Genomic DNA, 18,663 nt, shown 5'->3' with positions numbered 1-18,663 from the left:
CACCCCCTGGTACACCAACCTCCCACCCACCCGCCAATTCAAACCCCTCAGAATGATTTTCAGAGTTCATAGTCTCTCATGATTCACCTCCCCTTCCAAGTTCCCCCAACTCCCTTCTCTCTAACTCCCCATGTCCTCCATGCTATTTGTTATGCTCCACAAATAAGTGAAACCATATGATAATTGACTCTCTCTGCTTGACTTATTTCACTCAGCAGAATCTCTTCCAGTCACATCCATGTTGCTACAAAAGTTGGGTATTCATCCTTTCTGATGGAGGCATAATACTCCATAGTGTATATGGACCACATTTTCCTTATCCATTAGACCATTTAACGGCATCTTGGTTCATTCCATAGTTTGGCAACCATGGGCATTGCTGCTATAAATATTGGGGTACAGATGGCCCTTCTTTTCAATACATCTGTATCATTGGTGTAAATACCCAGGAGTGCAATTGCAGGGTCATAGGGAAGTTCTATTTTTAATTTCTTGAGGAATCTCTACACTGTTCTCCAAAGAGGCTGCACCAACCTGCATTCCCACCAACAGTGTAAGAGAGTTCCCCTTTCTCCACATCCCCTCCTTTCCTGTCTAGTTAATTTTGGCCATTCTAACTGGTGTAAGGAGATATCTCAATTTGGTTTTAATTTGAATCTCCCTGAGGGCTAATGATGATGAACATTTTTTCATGTGTCTGATAGCCATTTGAATGTTTTCATTGGAGAAGTGTCTGTTCATATCTTCTGCCCATTTTTTGATATGATTGCCTGTTTTTTGTGTGGTGAGTTTGAGGAGTTCTTTATACATCCTATATATCAACCTTTTGTCTGTACTGTCACCTGCAAATATCTTCTCCCATTCCGTGGGTTGCCTCCTGGTTTTTTTGACTATTTCCTTTGCTGTGAAGAAGCTTTTGATTTTGAGGACATCCCAAATGTTCATTTTCACTTTTGTTTCCTTTGCCTATGGAGCCATATCTTGAAAGAACTAGCTGTGGCTGATATCGAAGAGATTACTGCCTATGTTCTCCTCTAGGATTCAGATGGATTCCTGTCTCATGTTGAGGTCTTTTATCAATTTTGAGTTTATGTTTGTGTACAGTGTAAGAGAATGGTTGAGTTTCATTCTTCTACATATAGTTGTCCATATTTTCCAGCACAATTTATTGAATAGACTGTCTTTTCCACTGTATATTTTTTTCCTGTTTTGTTGAAGATTAATTGAACATAGAGTTGAGGGTCCATATCTGGGCTCTCTACTCTGTTCCACTGGTCTATGTGTCTGTTTTTATGCCAGTACCATGCAGTGACCACAGCTTTGTAATAAAGCTTGAAATAAGGTAACGTGATGCCCCCAGCTTTATTTTTGTTTTTTCAACATTTCCTTAGCGATTTAGGCTCTCTTCGGATTCCATACAAATTTTCGGATCTTTGTTCCAGCTCTTTGAAGAATACTGGTGGAATTTTGATCGGAATGGCATTAAAAGTATAGATTGCTCTAGGAAGTATAGACATTTTAACAATGTTTATTCTTCCAATCCAAGAGCATGGAATTGTCTTACATCTTTTTGTGTCTTCTTCAATTGCTTTCATAATTGTTCTGTAGTTGCTTGAGTACAGATCCTTTACCTGTTTGGTTAGGTTTATTCCCAGGTATCTTATGGTTCTTGGTGCTATAGTAAATGAAATTGATTCTCTAATTTCTCTTTCTGTATTTTATTGTTAGTGTATAAGAAAGCCACTGATTTCTACACATTGACTTTGTATCCTGCCAAGTTGCTGAATAGCTGTATGAGTTCTAGTAGTTTGGGGGTGGAGTCTTTTGGGTTTTCCATATATAGAATCATGTCATCTGCGAAGAGAGAGTCTGACTTCTTCATTACCAATTTGGATACCTTTTATTTCTCTTTCTTGTCTGATTGTTGTTGCTAGGACTTCTAATACTATGTTGAACAAGAGTGGTGAAAGTGGGCATCCTTGTCATGTTTCTGATCTCAATGGGAAGTCTTCAAGCTTTTTCCCATTGAGGATGAAATTTGCTGTGGGTCTTTCTCGATCTTTAAGCTTTGAAGCATTTTAATCAGAATGGATGCTGGATTTTGTCAAATGCTTTTTCTGCATCAATTGAGAGGACCATGTGGTTCTTCTCTCTTCTCATATTAATTTGTTCTATCACATTGATTGATTTCCGAATGTTGAACCATCCATGTAGCCCAGGGATGAATCCCACCTGGTCATGGTGGATAAACTTTTTAATATGCTGTTAGATCCTGTTTGCTAGGATTTTGCTGAGAATCTTAGCATCCATATTCTTCAGTTATATTGGTGTGAAATTCTCCTTTTTTGTAGGGTCTTTGCATGGTTTGGGCATCAGGGTAATGCTGGCTTAATCAAAAGCATCTGGAAGTTTTCCTATTTCTTCAAGTTTTTGAAACAGCTGCAGGAGAATAAGTGTTGATTTTTCTTTGAAAGTTTGGTAGAATTACCCGGGGAATCCGTCAGGTCATGGGCTCTTGTTTTTTGGGACATTTTTGATCACTGCTTCAATCTCATTACTAGATATCAGTCTATTCAGGCTGTCGATTTCTTCCTGGTTCCATTTTGGGAATTTATACTTTTCCAGGAATGCATCCATTTCATCAAGGTTGCTAAGTTTATTGGCATATAATTGTTGATAATAACTTCTGATGATTGTTTATACTTCCTTGGTGTTCGTTGTGATCTCTCCCTTTTCATTCATAATTTTATGAATTTGGGCTTTCTCTCTTTTCTTTTAGATTAGTGTGGCCAGTGGCTTATCAATCTTATTAACTCTTTCAAAAAACCAACTTCTCTTTCCATTTATACATTCTACTGTATCTTTGGATTCTACCTCATTATTCTCAGCTCTAATCTTGATGATTTCTCTTCTTATATGAGGAATTGGTTTGATTTGCGTTGATTCTCCAGTTCTTTAAGGTTTAGAGAAAGCTGCTGTGTTCTGGATTTTTCAATTTTTTTGAGGGAGGCTTCGATCACTATGTATTTCCCCCTTAGGACCGCCGTTGCTATATCCCATAGGTTTTGGACCAAAGTGTCTTCATTCTCAATGGTTTCCATGAATTGTTTCAGTTCTTCTTTTATATCCTGGCTGATCCAAGCATTCTTAAGCAAGGTGGCCTGTAGCTTCCAAGTGTTTGAGTTCCATCTGAACTTTTACTTGTGATTGAGCTCCAGTTTCAAAGCACTGTGATCTGAGAATATGCAGGGAATCATCTCAGTCTGTTGGTATCGGTTGAGTCTGATTTGTGACCAGTATGTGGTCTATTCTTGAGAAGGTCCCGTGTGCACTTGAGAAGAACGAGTATTTTGTTGTTTTAGGGTTGAATGTTCTGTATATATCTATCAGGTCTATCTGTTCCAATGTGTCATTCAATGCTCTTGTTTCTTTATTGAGTTTCTGCTTCGATGGTCTATTTCTCAGAGAGGCATATTAAGATCTCCTACGATTAGTGTATTCATATCAATATGACTCTTTATCTTGATTAACAGTTTTCTTATGTAATTGGCTGCTCCCATATTGGGGGCACAGTTATTTACAATTGTTAGATCATTTTAGTGGATAGTTCCTTTAAGGATTATGTAGTATACTTATGTATCTCTGAATGCAGTCTTTAGTTTAAAATCTAATTTATCTGATATGAGAATCACTTACCCAGACATCTTTTGAGGCCCATTGGCATGAAAGATGCTTCTAGATCCCTTCACTTTCAGTCTGGGTGTATCTTTAGGTTCAAAATGGGTCATTGTAGACAACATATGGATAGGTCATATCGTTTTATACAATCTGCAACCTTGTGCTTTTTAAAATTTTTTTTAAATTTTTTATAAACATATAATCTATTTTTATCTCCAGGTGTACACGTCTGTCAATCACCAGGTTTACACACTTCACAGCACTCACCAAAGCACATACCCTCCCCAATGTCCATAACCCCACCCCCTTTCTTCCAATCCCCCTCCCCCCAGCAACCCTCAGTTTGTTTTGTGAGATTAAGAGTCAGTTACGGTTTGTCTCCCTCCCAATCCCATCTTCTTTCATTTATTCTTCTCATACCCACTTAAGCCCCAATGTTGCATCACCACTTCTTCATATCAGGGAGATCATATGATTGTTGTCTTTCTCCGCTTGACTTATTTCGCTAACCGTGATACGCTCTAGTTCCATCCACGTTGTCACAAATGGCAAGATTTTATTTATTTTGATGGCTGCATAGTATTCCATTGTGTATATATACCACCTATTCTTTATCCATTCATCTGTTGTTGGACATGTAGGTTCTTTCCATAGTTTGGCTATTGTGGACATTGTTGCTATGAACATTTGGTTGTAGGAGGGTTCCCCTTTCTCCACATCCTCGCCAGCATCTGTCATTTCCTGATTTGTTGATTTTAGCCATTCTGAGTGGTGTGAGATGATATCTCATTGTGGTTTTGATCTGTATTTCTCTGATGCTGAGTGATATGGAGTACTTTTTCATGTGTCTATTGTCCATCTGGATGTCTTCTTTGTAGAAATGTCAGTTTATGTCCTCTGCCCATTTCTTGATTAGATTATTTGTTCTTTTGGTGTTGAGTTTGCTAAGTTCTTTATAGATTTTGGATACTAGTCCTTTATCTCATATGTCGTTTGCAAATATCTTCTCCCATTCTGTCAGTTGTCTTGGTTTTGTTAACTGTTTCCTTTGCTGTACAAAAGCTTTTGATCTTGAAGAAATCCCAATAGTTCATTTTTGCCCCTGCTTCCCTTGCCTTTGGCGATGTTCCTAGGAAGATGTTGCTGCAGCTGAGGTCGAAGAGGTTGCTTCCTGTGTTCTCCTCAAGGATTTTGATGGATTCCTTATTCACATTGAGGTCCTTCATCCGTTTTGAGTCTACTTTTGTGTGTGGTGTAAGGAAATGGTCCAATTTCATTTTTATGCATGGGGCTGTACAGTATTCCCAGCACCATTTATTGAAGAGGCTGTCTTTTTTCCATTGGACATTCTTTCCTGCTTTGTTGAAGATTAGTTGACCAGAGAGTTGAGGGTCTATTTCTGGGCTCTCTATTCTGTTCCATTGATCTATGTGTCTGTTTTTGTGTCTGTACCATGCTGTCTTGAGGATGACAGCTTTGAAATAGAGCTTGAAGTCAGGAATTATGATGCCACCAACTTTGGCTTTCTTTTTCAATATCCCTTTGGCTATTCGAGGTCTTTTCTGGTTCCAAATAAATTTTAGAATTATCTGTTCCATTTCTTTGAAAAAGATGGGTGGTACTTTGATAGGAATTGCATTAAATGTGTAGATTGCTTCAGGTAGCATAGACATTTTCACAACATTTATTCTTCCAATCCAGGAGCATGGAACATCTTTCCATTTCTTCGTGTCTTCCTCAATTTCCTTCATGAATATTTTATAGTTTTATGAGTATACATTCTGTGCCTCTTTGGTTAGGTTTATTCCTAGGTATCTTAAGGTTTTGGGTGCAATTGTAAATGGGATTGACTCCTTAATATCTCTTTCTTCTGTCTTGTTGTTGGTGTAGAGACATGCAACTGATTTCTGTGCATTGACTTTATATCCTGACACTTTACTTAATTCCTGTACAAGTTCTAGCAGTTTGGGAGTGGAATCTTTTGGGTTTTCCACATATAGTATCATATCATCTGTGAGGAGTGGTAGCTTAACTTCTTCTTTGCCGATTTACATGCCTTTAATTTCCTTTTGTTGTCTGATTGCTGAGGCTAGGACTTCTAGTACTATGTTCAAGAGCAGTGGTGATAATGGACATCCCTGCCATGTTCCTGACCTTAGCAGAAAAGCTCTCAGTCTTTCTCCTTTGAGAATGATATTTGTGGTGGGTTTTTCATAGATGGCTTTGATAATATTGAGGTATGTGCCCTCTATCCTTACACTTTGAAGCGTTTTGATCAGGAAGCGATGCTGTACTTTGTCAAATGCTTTTTCAGCATCTATTAAGAGTATCATATGTTTCTTGTTCATTCTTTTATTGATGTTTTGTATCACATTGATTGATTTGCAGATGTTGAACCAACTGTTCAGCCTGGAATAAATCCTACTTTGAGGTGGTGAATAATCCTTTTAATGTATTGTTGAATCCTATTGGCTAGTATTTTGGTGAGTATTTTCGCATCTGTGTTCATCAAGGATATTGGTCTATAGCTCTCTTTTTTGATGGGTTCCTTGTCTGGTTTTGGGATCAAGGTGATGCTGGTCTCATAAAATTAGTTTGGAAGTTTTCCTTCCATTGCTATTTTTTTGGAACAGTTTCAGGAGAATAGGAATTAGTTCTTCTTTAAATGTTTGGTAGAATTCCTCCGGGAAGCCGTCTGGCCCTGGGCTTTTGTTTGTTTGGAGATTTTTAATGACTGTTTCAATCTCCTTACTGCTTATGGGTCTATTCAGGCTTTTTATTTCTTCCTGGTTCAGTTTTGGTAGTTTATATGTTTCTAGTAATGCATCCATTTCTTCCATTTTATCAAATTTGTTTGCCTGGAGTTGCTCATAGTATGTTCTTATAATTGTTTGTATTTCTTTGGCATTAATTGTGATCCCTCCACTTTCATTCATGATTTTATTTATCTGGGTCCTTTCGCTTTTCTTTTTGATAATTCTGGCCAGGGGTTTATCAATTTTATTAATTCTTTCAATGAACCAGCTCCTAGTTTTGTTGATTTGTTCTATTGTTTTTTTGGTTTCTATTTCATTGATTTCTGCTCTGATAATTATTATATCTCTTCTCCTGCTGGATTTAGGTTTTCTTTCTTGTTCTTTCTCCAGCTCCTTTTGGTGTTGGGTTAGGTGTGTACCTGAGACCTTTCTTATTTCTTGAGAAAGGCTTGTACTTCTATATATTTTTTATCTCAGGACTGCCTTTGTTGTGTCCCACAGACTTTGAACTGTTGTATTTTCATTATCATTTGTTTCCATGATTTTTTTCAATTCTTCAATTTCCCGGTTGACCCATTCATTCTTTAGGAGGATTCTGTTTAGTCTTCATGTATTTGGGTTCTTTCCAAACTTCCTCTTGTGGTTGAATTCTAGCTTCAGAGCATTGTGGTCTGAAAATATACAGGGAATGATCCCAAACTTTTGATACCTGTTGAGTCCTGATTTAGGACCGAGGATGTGATCTATTCTGGAGAATATTCCATGTGCACTAGAGAAGGATGTGTATTCTGTTGCTTTGGGATGAAATGTTCTGAATATATCTGTAATGTCCATCTGGTCCGGTGTCCCATGTAAGGCCTTTATTTCCTTGTGCATCTTTTGCTTGGATGATCTGTCCTTTTCAGTGAAGTGACTCTTAAGGTCCCCTACTATTATTGTATTATTGTTGATGTGTTTCTTTGATTTTGTTATTATTTGGTTTATATACTTGGCTGCTCCCACGTTGGGCGCATAGACATTTTAAATTGTTAGATCTTGTTGAACAGGCCCTTTGAGTATGATATAGTGTCCCTCTTCATCTCTTATAGTCTTTGGCTTAAAATCTAATTGATCTGATATAAGGATTGCCACTCCTGCTTTCTTCTGATGTCCATTAGCATTGTAAATTGATTTCCACCCCCTCAGTTTAAATCTGGAGGTGTCTTCGGGCTTAAAATAAGTTTCTTGTAGGCAACATATAGATGGGTTTTGTTTTTTTATCCATTCTGATACCCTGTGTCTTTGATTGGGGCATTTAGCCCATTAACATTCAGAGTAACTATTGAGAGAAATGAATTTAATGCCATTATATTGCCTGTAAGGTGAGTGTTTTGTATATTGTCTCTGTTCCTTTCTGATCTACCACTTCTAGGCTCTCTCTTTGCTTAGAAGACCCCTTTCATTATTTTCTGTAGGGCTGGTTTGGTGTTTGCAAATTCTTTCAGTTTTTGTTTGTCCTGGAAGCTCTTAATCTCTCCTTCTATTTTCAATGATAGCCTAGCTGGATATAGTATTCTTGGCTGCATGTTTTTCTCATTTAGAGCTCTGAATATATCATGCCAGCTCTTTCTGGCCTGCCAGGTCTCTGTGGATAAGTCTGCTGCCAATCTAATATTTTTACTATTGTATGTTACAGACTTCTATTCCCAGGCTGCTTTCAGGATTTTCTATTTGTCACTAAGACTTGTAAATTTTACTATTAGGTGATGGGGTGTGGGCCTATTCTTATTGATTTTGAGGGGTGTTCTCTGAACCTCCTGAATTTTGATGCTCGTTTCCTTTGCCATATTGGGGAAATTCTCCCCAATAATTCTCTCCAGTATACCTTCTACTCCCCTCTCTCTTTCTTCTTCTTCTGGAATCCCAATTATCCTAATATTGTTTCATCTTATGGTGTTACTTATCTCTCGAATTCTCCCCTCTTGGTCCTGTACCTGTTTGTCCCACTTTTGCTCATCTTCTTTATTCTCTGTCATTTGGTCTTCTGTATCGCTAATTCTCTCTTCTGCCTCATTTATCCTAGCAGTGAGAAGCTCCATTTTTTATTGCATCTCATTAATAGCTTTTTTGATTTCAACTTGGTTAGATTTTAGTTCTTTTATTTCTCCAGTAAGGGCTCTTATATCTCCCGAGAGGGTTTCTCTAATATATTCCATGTCTTTTTTGAGCCTGGCTAGAACCTTGAGAATTGTCATTCTGAACTCTAGGTCTGACATATTACAAACGTCTGTATTGATTAGGTCCCTAGCCTTCGGTACTGCCTCTTGTTCTTCTTCTTCTTTTTTTTTTTTTTTTGTGGTGAATTTTTCCGCCTTGTCACTTTGTCCAGATTAAGAGTATATGAAGGAGCAAGTAAAATACTAAAAGGGTGGCAACAACCCCAGGATAATATGCTTTAACCAAATCAGAAAATATCCCAAATCGTAAGGGGGATAAAGGTGATAAAAAGAGGTTCATAAAGAAAGAAAGAAAAACAAAAAAAACAAAGAAAAGAATTTAAAAAAGAAAAAAAATAAAGAAAAGTATATATATATATATATATATATATATATATATATATAGATAAGCTAGTTAAAAAACATTAAAAAAGAAAAGGGTAAAAGTTAAAAAAAATTTAGCTGAAGAAGAGAAAAAAAATGAAAAAGAAAAAAATAAATTAACTGCAAGACTAAGGAATTACAGGGAGAAAGCCATGAGTTGCCCGCTTTGCTTTCTCCTCCTCTGGAATTCTGCTGCTCTCCTTGGTATTGAAACTGCACTCCTTGGTAGGTGAATTTGGTCTTGGCTGGATTTCTTGTTGATCTTCTGGGGGAGGGGCCTGTTGTAGTGATTCTCAAGTCTCTTTGCCCCAGGTGGGAATTCACTGCCCTTACCAGGGGCCAGGCTGAGTAATCTGCTCAGGTTTGCTTTCAGGAGCTTTTGTTCCCTGAGCTCTTTCTGTAGAGTTCTGGAGGACAGGAATACAAATGGCGGCCTCCTAGTCTCCGGCTTGGAGGAGCCGAGAGCCCAGGGCCCCACTCCTTAGTGTACCCTCAGAGAACAGTGCCCAGTAACTCCCGTCTGCCTGACCTCCAGCCGCGATCCGAGCTCACCGAGCCTGCAACCAGTTCAAGGTAACTCTGAGCTGGAAGCTCACTGTCAGCTCTGTCTCTGAAGCCGGCTTCCCCGTTCCAATACCCGCAAGCTCTGGGACACTCAGACACCCCGATCCTTCTGTGACCCTGCAGGACCTGAGGCCACGCTGACCTTGGTTATCTTTGCCCCAGTTTAACCTCTGGAGCGATGTCCCTCAACGGAAAAGACTTTTAAAAATCCTGATTTTGTGCTCCGTTGCTCTGCTGCTTGTCAGGAGCCAGGCCCTCCCACTGTGGTCTATCTTCCCATTGCTTTGGATTCACTTCTCCGCCAGTCCTACCTTTCAGAAAGTGTTTGTTTTTCTGTTTCTAGAATTGCTGTTCTTCTTCTCTTCAATCTGCCGATGGATTTGAGGGGTTTGCAATCTAGGAATCGGTATCTAGCTGATCTCCTGCTAGCTGAAGTAGTCTCAGCCTGCTATCTTAACTCCTCCCCAACCCTGTGCCATTTTATGGGCGCATTTATGCCATTCACATTGAGAGTGCTTACTGATAGATACGTTTTTATTGATATCGAGTTACCATTGAAGTCTTTCTTTCTGTAGATTGTCTCTATATTTCTGTTCAATGCTATTAGGATTTTTTCTCTTTTATAGAAAGCCCCTTAATATTTCCTGCAGTATCAGCTTGGTGGTTGCATAATCTTTTAAGCCTTTCTGGTCATGGAAACTCTTTATCTCTCCATCCATTTTGAATGTCAGTCTTGCTGGATAAAGTATTCTTGGCTGCATGTTCTTCTCATTCAGTGCCCTGAATATATCTTGCCAGCCTTTTCTGGCTTGCCAGGTCTCAGTGGACAGGTCTGATGTTATTCTGATGGGCTTTCCTCTGTAAGGAAGGAGCCTTTTTGCCCTAGCGGCTTTCCAGAGATTATACCTACAATTATAATTCCTCAATTTGACTATCAGGTGTTGATGTTCTTTTGGAATGTAGAATCTTGGGTGGGAGACCGTTCAGCCTCTAGTACATGAACGCTGGTTCCATTCACGAGATTGGGAAAATTTTCATGAAGGACTTGTTCCACTATATCTTCTAGACTTCTTTCATTCCCCTCCCCTTCAGGGATTCCAATAATTCTGACGTTGGAATGTTGCATGGCATCATTTATTTCCCTTATTCTGTTTTCGTGGTTTGTAAGCTGTTTGTTCCAGGCTTCCTCCTGATCCTTTCTCTCTATCTGTTTGTCCTCCAGATCACTAATTCTATCTTCTGTCTCAGTTACCCTAGCTTTCAGAGAGTTTAGATTAGATTGGATCTCATTGAGAGCGTTGTGAAACTCCTCCCTGGTAGCTTTAAGTGCCGCCCTAACATTGTGAACATCCTGTCTGGTCGCTTTCAACTCAGCCCTAATCAATTCTGTTTGGTCATCCATGGCTTTCTCCAACCTAGCTATTTCCTGGATAATTGTTAGCCTGAATTCTCTTTCTGACATATTGTCTATGTTGATAGACATTAGCTCTGTTGCAAAAGGTACATACTCTGTATTTTTCTTCTGTTGGGCATTCCTCCTCCTAATCATTTTGGTGGGAGATGACTGAACAGATGTAGCTGGATGTATCAACCGTGGTGCAGTCAAGGTGCACCCTCGAACACTTCTGAACAATCAGGATTCCCCACCCAAACGACAGACAGAAGAAAAGAAAAGAGAGAGAGAGACAGGAAAGAAAGGGAAGATGAAAGAGAAGGTTCAGCCCAAATGGGCCCCAAGGTAAGATTTATGAAGTAGACAAACAAAAACAGACAAACAAAAAGACTGATAAAAGTATATGACAAAAGAAAAAAAAATATATATGCAAGTAAAGGAAGATCCTCGTCAAAAAGAACCCCAAGTATAAGATGTATATACTATCAGGACAAACACAAAAACACAGAAACACTTGTGGAAGAAAAAGATGGGAGAGTGGTTATAAATTCTCAGTGTGTGTGACGAAGTTTGTTTTGATTCTTCCTGGATATATCTTGATATCTTTGTTAAGGGAATCCACTTCCCTAAGATCAAGGGAGATTAAAAATTAGTTTACCTATGGGGGTAGTATTGATTGGAGAAAGGGGATTACTTTAAAGTTTAACTCTATATGAATATTAGAGGATAAAAATAAAAAGGAATGAACTAGACTAAACTCAACTAAATTTTTTTTAAAAAAAGAAGGAATTTAAAAAATAGAAATGCAAAAGAAAAACATAGGTATATGTATCAAAAAGTTCAGGTTAGAAGGTCATTACAGAATTTGATGTACTGGAGAGCTTGTTGTGGTGGTTATTAGGTTAAAAAAAATTACCTATATATGAAAAAAAAAAAAAAAGATGAACCAGAATAGTGAGAATGAATGTAAAATAAAAGTTTTCCTATGAAGTAGTGGTTGTTCTTTTGTAGTACTTTTATTTTTTTTTTTGTCCTCTTTTTTTTTTCTTTGTTGTTGTTGCTGGTGGAGGGGCCTGCCACGTGGGTTTTCAGCCAATGATGTTCCCTGACTTAAGTCCTCCCGTATCCCTCAAGGAGGTGGGCTCTGAGGAAATTTGTTTTGTTTTGTTTTATTTCAGGCTTTGTTCTCTGGCGGTTCTTATGTGTGTTCACTTTTTTTTTTTTCTCACTTTGACAGCTTTTGAGGGTTTTTGTAGTTTTAGAGGAAAACAAACTACACCCTGATCTCCCTCTCAGAGAGAAGCCTCAGTCTGGCTGCAGAGCCTAAATAAGTTCCCCCTTGGCCGCGGGCAGAGCAGGTTCCAAGTCGCTGTCCCTGGGTACACAGGACCTTTTGCTTGTTTGCTTCTACCCAAAGCCACGGCAATGGTGGCTGTCTGGGCAGCTCCAGAACACCAGAGAGGTTCCAAGCAGCGATCGCACACTGAGATTTTCCCGCTGGCCTGGGCTGGGAGTGCCTGGTCTTTCTGGGTCTAAGGGCGCCTGGCTTGCACACACCAATTTCAAGGGAGGCTGTAGTTTGCACATGGGTCTCAGGCTCTGAGAACAGGGCTCAGGCCTGAGAGCACCAGGCTGGGTCTTTGCACACCTCTCTGGGGGGAGAGTTTGATGCAGGCTCTGAAACAATGGTGTATATCAAAGGGCACCAGCTGGGCCTTTATACCTCTCTCAGGGGAGTATCTCCTGCTCTATAGCAGGGCTCTCACATTCTGCTACCCAGTGGCTCCCATCCCCTCACAGGAAATGGACCCCACGCATTCTCGGGCATGCTGGTGGCTTAGGGACCAAGGGCTGTTTTCTCCACTGCACTCTCTCTGCCTCAGTGCCAGGGGAGGCTGTCCTGGGACTAGGGACTTAAGCCCCTGTCCCTAACCATCCCCATTCTGACAATTTCTCCCCGAGGTCCTTTGCTCTTTTGGAGTGCTTTCAACCAGTCTCCAAGTTAATGCTGGTCCCCAGACGGAGGACACTCTCACTCGTATTGGGGTGTTACTTTCCAACTGGTCACCTCTGGTGGCTCCCTCCCCTTTTTGTTTATCTTCTGATATCAGTCCGCAGTTCCCACTCTGCTTTACCTTCCCACTGGTGTCTCTTCCCCCAGTAGAGATCCAGACGTGCATAATTCTGATCTCGGGCTGATTTCATGGGTGATCAGAGTTCTTTGGTAGGTAATCAGCTCACTTTGGGGTACAAGTTGAAAAGACGCCTCCTCCTACTTCCCCGCCATCTTCACAACTTCTGGATTAATGAAATCTTCATCTTAAATCCTGGAATGGTATTATTCTTAAAGAGTGTACAAGGTAAAATTAATGGACTTTGAAACAGCAGGGCTAGTAAGAACTTTGTTACAAATTTACAGTGCAGATCCTCTGAATTATTCTTCTCAGGGTCCCCATCACCTTGTTTCTCAGGCTAAAAATGATTGGGTTGAATTCTAGGGTCAGGATGTTTTAGAAGACAGCAAGGACCTTGTCCTCTGTGGGAGATTGGAAGGATCTAGTGCACAAGTAAGTGTGAATAAAGGGTGCATAGTAGAACGTCATCACAGTGAGATGGGTGCTGCAGGTCAAGGAAACACAAGGAAGAGGGTGATGCTTACAAAAACTGTGTACTCATAGACCTAAGTGCCCATGCAGGCCAGAGTCAACATGGCTGGGACATCATAAAATAAATTGTTGATGACTCTGGATCTATAAAAAGGGATACAGAAATCATATGCAGTGTGGGCACAGGAGTTGATTGAACCCATCATACAAGATCCTCTTATGGTCACAACACACTCTTTTGTTCATAAAAGTAGCAGAGTGCAGAGGAAAGCAAATTGATGCATAGGCCACAGAGGTCAATAGTAATCCTTCTGTATCAATCCTTCTGTAGGGTGTGTGTGACACACATGGGTGTGTGTGAATGGGTGTTCAGGAGGATTAGGATGATTATGGACAGGTTACCAAACAGAGCCATTAGGAAAATAAGAAAACTGAGAGTGAAGAAACACAGGCCAATGCTTGATGGTGGAATAACCCCAATAAGAATAATCAGTTGTTGTTTGGTTAATATTTTCCAAGGGGACAGTAACTTAATTTTCCATAAAGAGAGATGAATAGTAAGTACAGAAAAATAATCTCTTATTAATTCATTATTTTAGTTCCACTGTGATTTATTCAGGACACATTGCAGCTCTTAAAAAATTAACACATATTTTGAAAAAAAAATTCCTCATAGTTAAAATATTGATGACATGTAAAAGTCCATCCAAAAATACTTCATGGAAATGTGTAAATTTGTAAGGATAATATTTTTTGTGACTTTTTAACATACAAATATTTTATTTTCCTGTGTCAGTTTAGTTATTAATAACATCAGGCTTTATAATTGTTATATATGCATTATAAGGCAATGTAAATTAATTATACACCCATACTTGAATATATTTTATTACATTTTGGCAGTAATTTTTTTTTTCGTTTATAATTAAGCCCAAAGATTTCTGAAACTATAGTAGTCCTCTCAGGTCATGCTGTATATATATCTTTTTGGTTTGATCATTTGGTTGTTTTGATACCAAGACTTAGTATCGCTTCTTTTTCCCCAAGAAATCTAGTAAAGTGTTATTGACAACAATAAATTCTAGGAAACAGATTTAGTTCTCCTCACTCAATATTCAAATGCTTTAAAGAAACTTCATTCCTGACAACTTTATCTAGCATTTTATTGTAGCTCCTTGACTATGCTTACACTGTCTGAAAACATCTGTATTGTTCTTCTGCTTCTCAAAAATTATATAACATTATGCATTCTTTATGGCATCTTTCCTTTTTCTGCTTTACCTCTTGCTTTTGTGTACTTGAAAGTCTTTCCATTTTTTTGATACATGTGAGTTTAACTCCTATATGTATCACATTCTGTCATAAAACTCAACAAAAATAATAATAAAGCAGTAGATCTGCATAAGTTAAAATAGAGTGGGAAACAGAATAGAGGGTGGAATCAGAGATTAGAACATTTGGGTGAAGACATTTTAAGGAACAGACACTTAAAATGAGTTGGAAAGTGACATTTTGAAAATATTCGAAGTAAAAAGGAGTGGAGGGAATCTTCTCAATAAGGAATACCATCTGGGACAAAAGACTAACATGTTATGCACACAAAGGACTATATGCTTCAGTCTCATACTTTTCTAGGACAAAAGCCATCAGAATATTGAGGAATTCTTTATATGAAAGATAGACACACTAACACATATGTACAGTGAATTAAAAGTTATTTACATGAATGCCTGGCTGTGGGTATTAAGGAGGGCACATATTGCATGGAGCCCTGGGTATTGTGTATAAGCATTGAATCTTGGAACACTTTAAAGATAAAATTAAATTTTAAAAAAAGGATAAATGTAAGAAACTTAAAAAAAATCTGGTGTCTTCAGAGAGATGTGAGAATTTATTAAATCCAAAGTAAAAATGTCATGTGTTTTATAGAATAAAGTGCCCAGTAACAACAAAAAACTTTTCTAAATAAATGCAAATAATTAAAATAATAAATTTAATGAAAGTGTCAAAAGATAAATTGATGAGAATCAACCAGAAAGCAACAGTGAAATGCAAAATCTGACACTTAGGACAGATAAGAGAATGAGAGGAATAATATAAGATGGCCCAACATATACTTATGGGCATTTCTGTAAATGCATATGACATCACTTTTTTGGCAAAACATTTATTTATTCTTAAGTTAATATTATAAAATGTACTTTTCTCTAAACCAATATATGAACTACACTTATGAAAGATGAGGTAAAGAACACAGAAAAATAACATAATTAATCTATTAAATGGTATCTCCTTGAAAATACTAAATATTATCTTGAAAAGAATTTCTTAATCATCCCCAAAATGAGGTAGACTGATATCCTAATATCCTAATATAAGATGAAATCTATGTAGTCATGCATATAAAATAACATGTTTCACAATACTGTTGTATATTTTATATGTGGACAATACATTCTAGGAGATGAAGCAAAGCTCTGGATGCATATCCTAGTAAATAATATGCTGTGTGACTATGTTGAAAGATTGGGGAGGGAAGGGGAAAACGTTGATGTTGTAGGAAGGGGGTGACTCTTTATCCACACTGGCCTGAGTTAAAAATCATGGGCTTGCATTTCAGATTTGTTTAAAATATTGATGAAGTACTAGGAAAAATTGTAAGCGAATTTGAAGTATTTTCCCTGGTGTCAAGAGGCATAGGTTATGGAACCATCATTTTATCCTGTGGTTTGTTGATGCCATGTCCATCCATTCTTGGGGTAATACACTAAAGTGATTTTAAAAAGTGATTTTAGTTAGTAATTTACATATACTAAAATTATTATAGATGTACATCTACTAATCTTCTGTGAAATACCTACATCAGGGTGCTTGGTCTATATGAAGAAATTTATTTTCAATTATTGTGTGGTCACTGTCAAATTCAAGATGAAAAACTGGGAAGCTCTTTGTGTTTAGAAGGTAAAGATGTACTGCATCTGACACGGAAACCACTTGAGATACTGAATATCTGGTTACAAACTCTAATGTCAAGAGTTATATTTTATGTAAAAATAATTAGATTATTTCCACCTTATTTTAATTTTACCCAATGACATAATGAAAACTAGCCTATTTAGTTTGCAAAAGATTTGAACCTGCTTCAGTCTTTTAAACTTCACTAGAACTTTTGGGTCTGGCATGAGCATTACTGACAATAGGCAGTGGAAAAAGGGAAAGAGATGGTTTCTTAGTGAATAGGAGAACTAAGGCTTGAACCTGAACAAGGTCCACACATGGCAGAGAATATAGAACTATACATGGTCTTTGACCACATCCACAGGGTGGAACCTACCATACATCAAGATTTATGTCAGGAATTATTTGTATTTAATCCTGACGAAAGTCTCTTGATGTTGATACAACCATCAATATGACTATAGATAGCATGATTTTATAAATCATGTTTCAGAGAATTAAGGGAATTCTTTGGATTTCCTGTCTTAACAGAGTTGGTAAGTAGATGCATATATTTATATATTAAACTTGTTATAAAAAGAATCCTATCTTAGCACAACGTATTTTAGGCAACAATTAAGAAGGAAAATTGGTTAACTGCTCAGAACTAAATAGAAATAAAAATAAAAATATAAAATCTTTCTTTAAAGATTTTATTTATTTATTTGACAGACAGAGATCACAAGTAGGCAGAGAAGCAGGCAGAGAGAGAGGAAGAAGCAGGCTCCCTGTTGAGCAGAGAGCACAATGTGGGGCTCGATCCCAGGTCCCTGGGATCATGACCTGAGCTGAAGGCAGAGGCTTTAACCCACAAAGCCACCCAGGGGCCCCCAAAATATAAAATCTTTAATTAAAAATGTACTATAGATAAAATGGAGTCAAGAATGTATACAAGTTAGTTATTTATAAATAAATTGGTTTAGTGCTTCTATATAGTCAGGTAAAGATGTTTCTTATTTCCTCTCATCTGCAGTCTTAACCATATTTTCTCTTGTTCCCTGCAAAAATACAACTTTATTCAATAGTGTAAAGAATACACATATAACTTCCAGATTCTCTCAGTGAACACTAATTCATGTCCTGCCCTATACAAAAGTTGTCCTAGGTGATTTTTCTAACAAAGAATCATCCTCTTTTAATATCTCCTCTGTAATTTGCTTTGTAAATGTATATATTCAGTTTATTCCTACATCATAATGAAGTAGTTCCTCTAAATAATGTCATTTATAAATAATTTGCATATTACTAGTTTTAATTTCTTTTAATAACATTTAACAAGGACTATCAGTATTACAGATATTCTTTTTCCTATGTTTCTCATGTTCCTATTCAATTGGAAATAAAACTTGAAAAACATCTCCCTTTATTGATTCACATATTTACAGAATAAAGAGATTTTTCAAATATAGGATCATTATTATAAATAGCGATATCTAGAAATGTGTCCTCTAGTTTACCAGACAATGTATAATTTTATTCTGAAGAAAATGAATGTCAAAAAAATTTCATTCAGATCACTAAATGAGTCTGGTCACAATCAATTCTGTCTGATTATTGCATAGCTGCAACAAGAATATGCATTGAACATGGGGCGCCTGGGTGGCCAAGTGGGATAGAGTCTCTGCCTGGGATGGAGTCCTACATCGGGCTCTCTGCTCAGCAGGCAGCCTGCTTCCCCCCTCTCTCTGCCTGCCTCTCTGCCTACTTGTGATCTCTCTCTGTCAAATAAATAAATAAAATATTAAAAAAAATAATATACATTGAACGAAGAATTTTCTATCATTTTGCCTAAAACTTCAGAAGAATCTCAGACTAAAAAAAGAAAATGGCACCAGTTTTCATATAAATTTGGGTTGCATTCTCTTTTCAAGAAATCTTGTCATACTATTGTATGAACTTTGCAAAATAAGCTTCTTTACTCACTGATAGGGGAAGAGTTTCCTAAAGAACCTGTCAGACCTCTTTGCCCACTACCTTTAACCTACTGGCTGCACAGAGTCTACCACAGTTCATTGAAAAATGTGTCCATACTTGTATCTGTAATGTCCATAGATAATAATTATTTTACATTGCTTTCACTTATATAGGTT

General features: G+C 37.7%; 1 pseudogene; it reads right to left on the bottom strand.

The window, feature by feature from the left end:
* Nucleotides 1-13,375: 13,375 nt before the first annotated feature.
* LOC123388898 overlaps nucleotides 13,376-18,663 on the bottom strand; it is a 63,916-nt pseudogene continuing 58,628 nt past the window's right edge.

Source organism: Mustela putorius, unplaced genomic scaffold, assembly GCF_011764305.1.
Source record: "Mustela putorius furo isolate JIRA1106 unplaced genomic scaffold, ASM1176430v1.1 tig00003923_pilon_pilon_pilon, whole genome shotgun sequence".
NCBI lineage: Eukaryota > Metazoa > Chordata > Mammalia > Carnivora > Mustelidae > Mustela > Mustela putorius.
The sequence above is the reverse complement of the archived record's forward strand: the minus strand, read 5'-3'. Positions and strand labels throughout refer to the sequence as shown.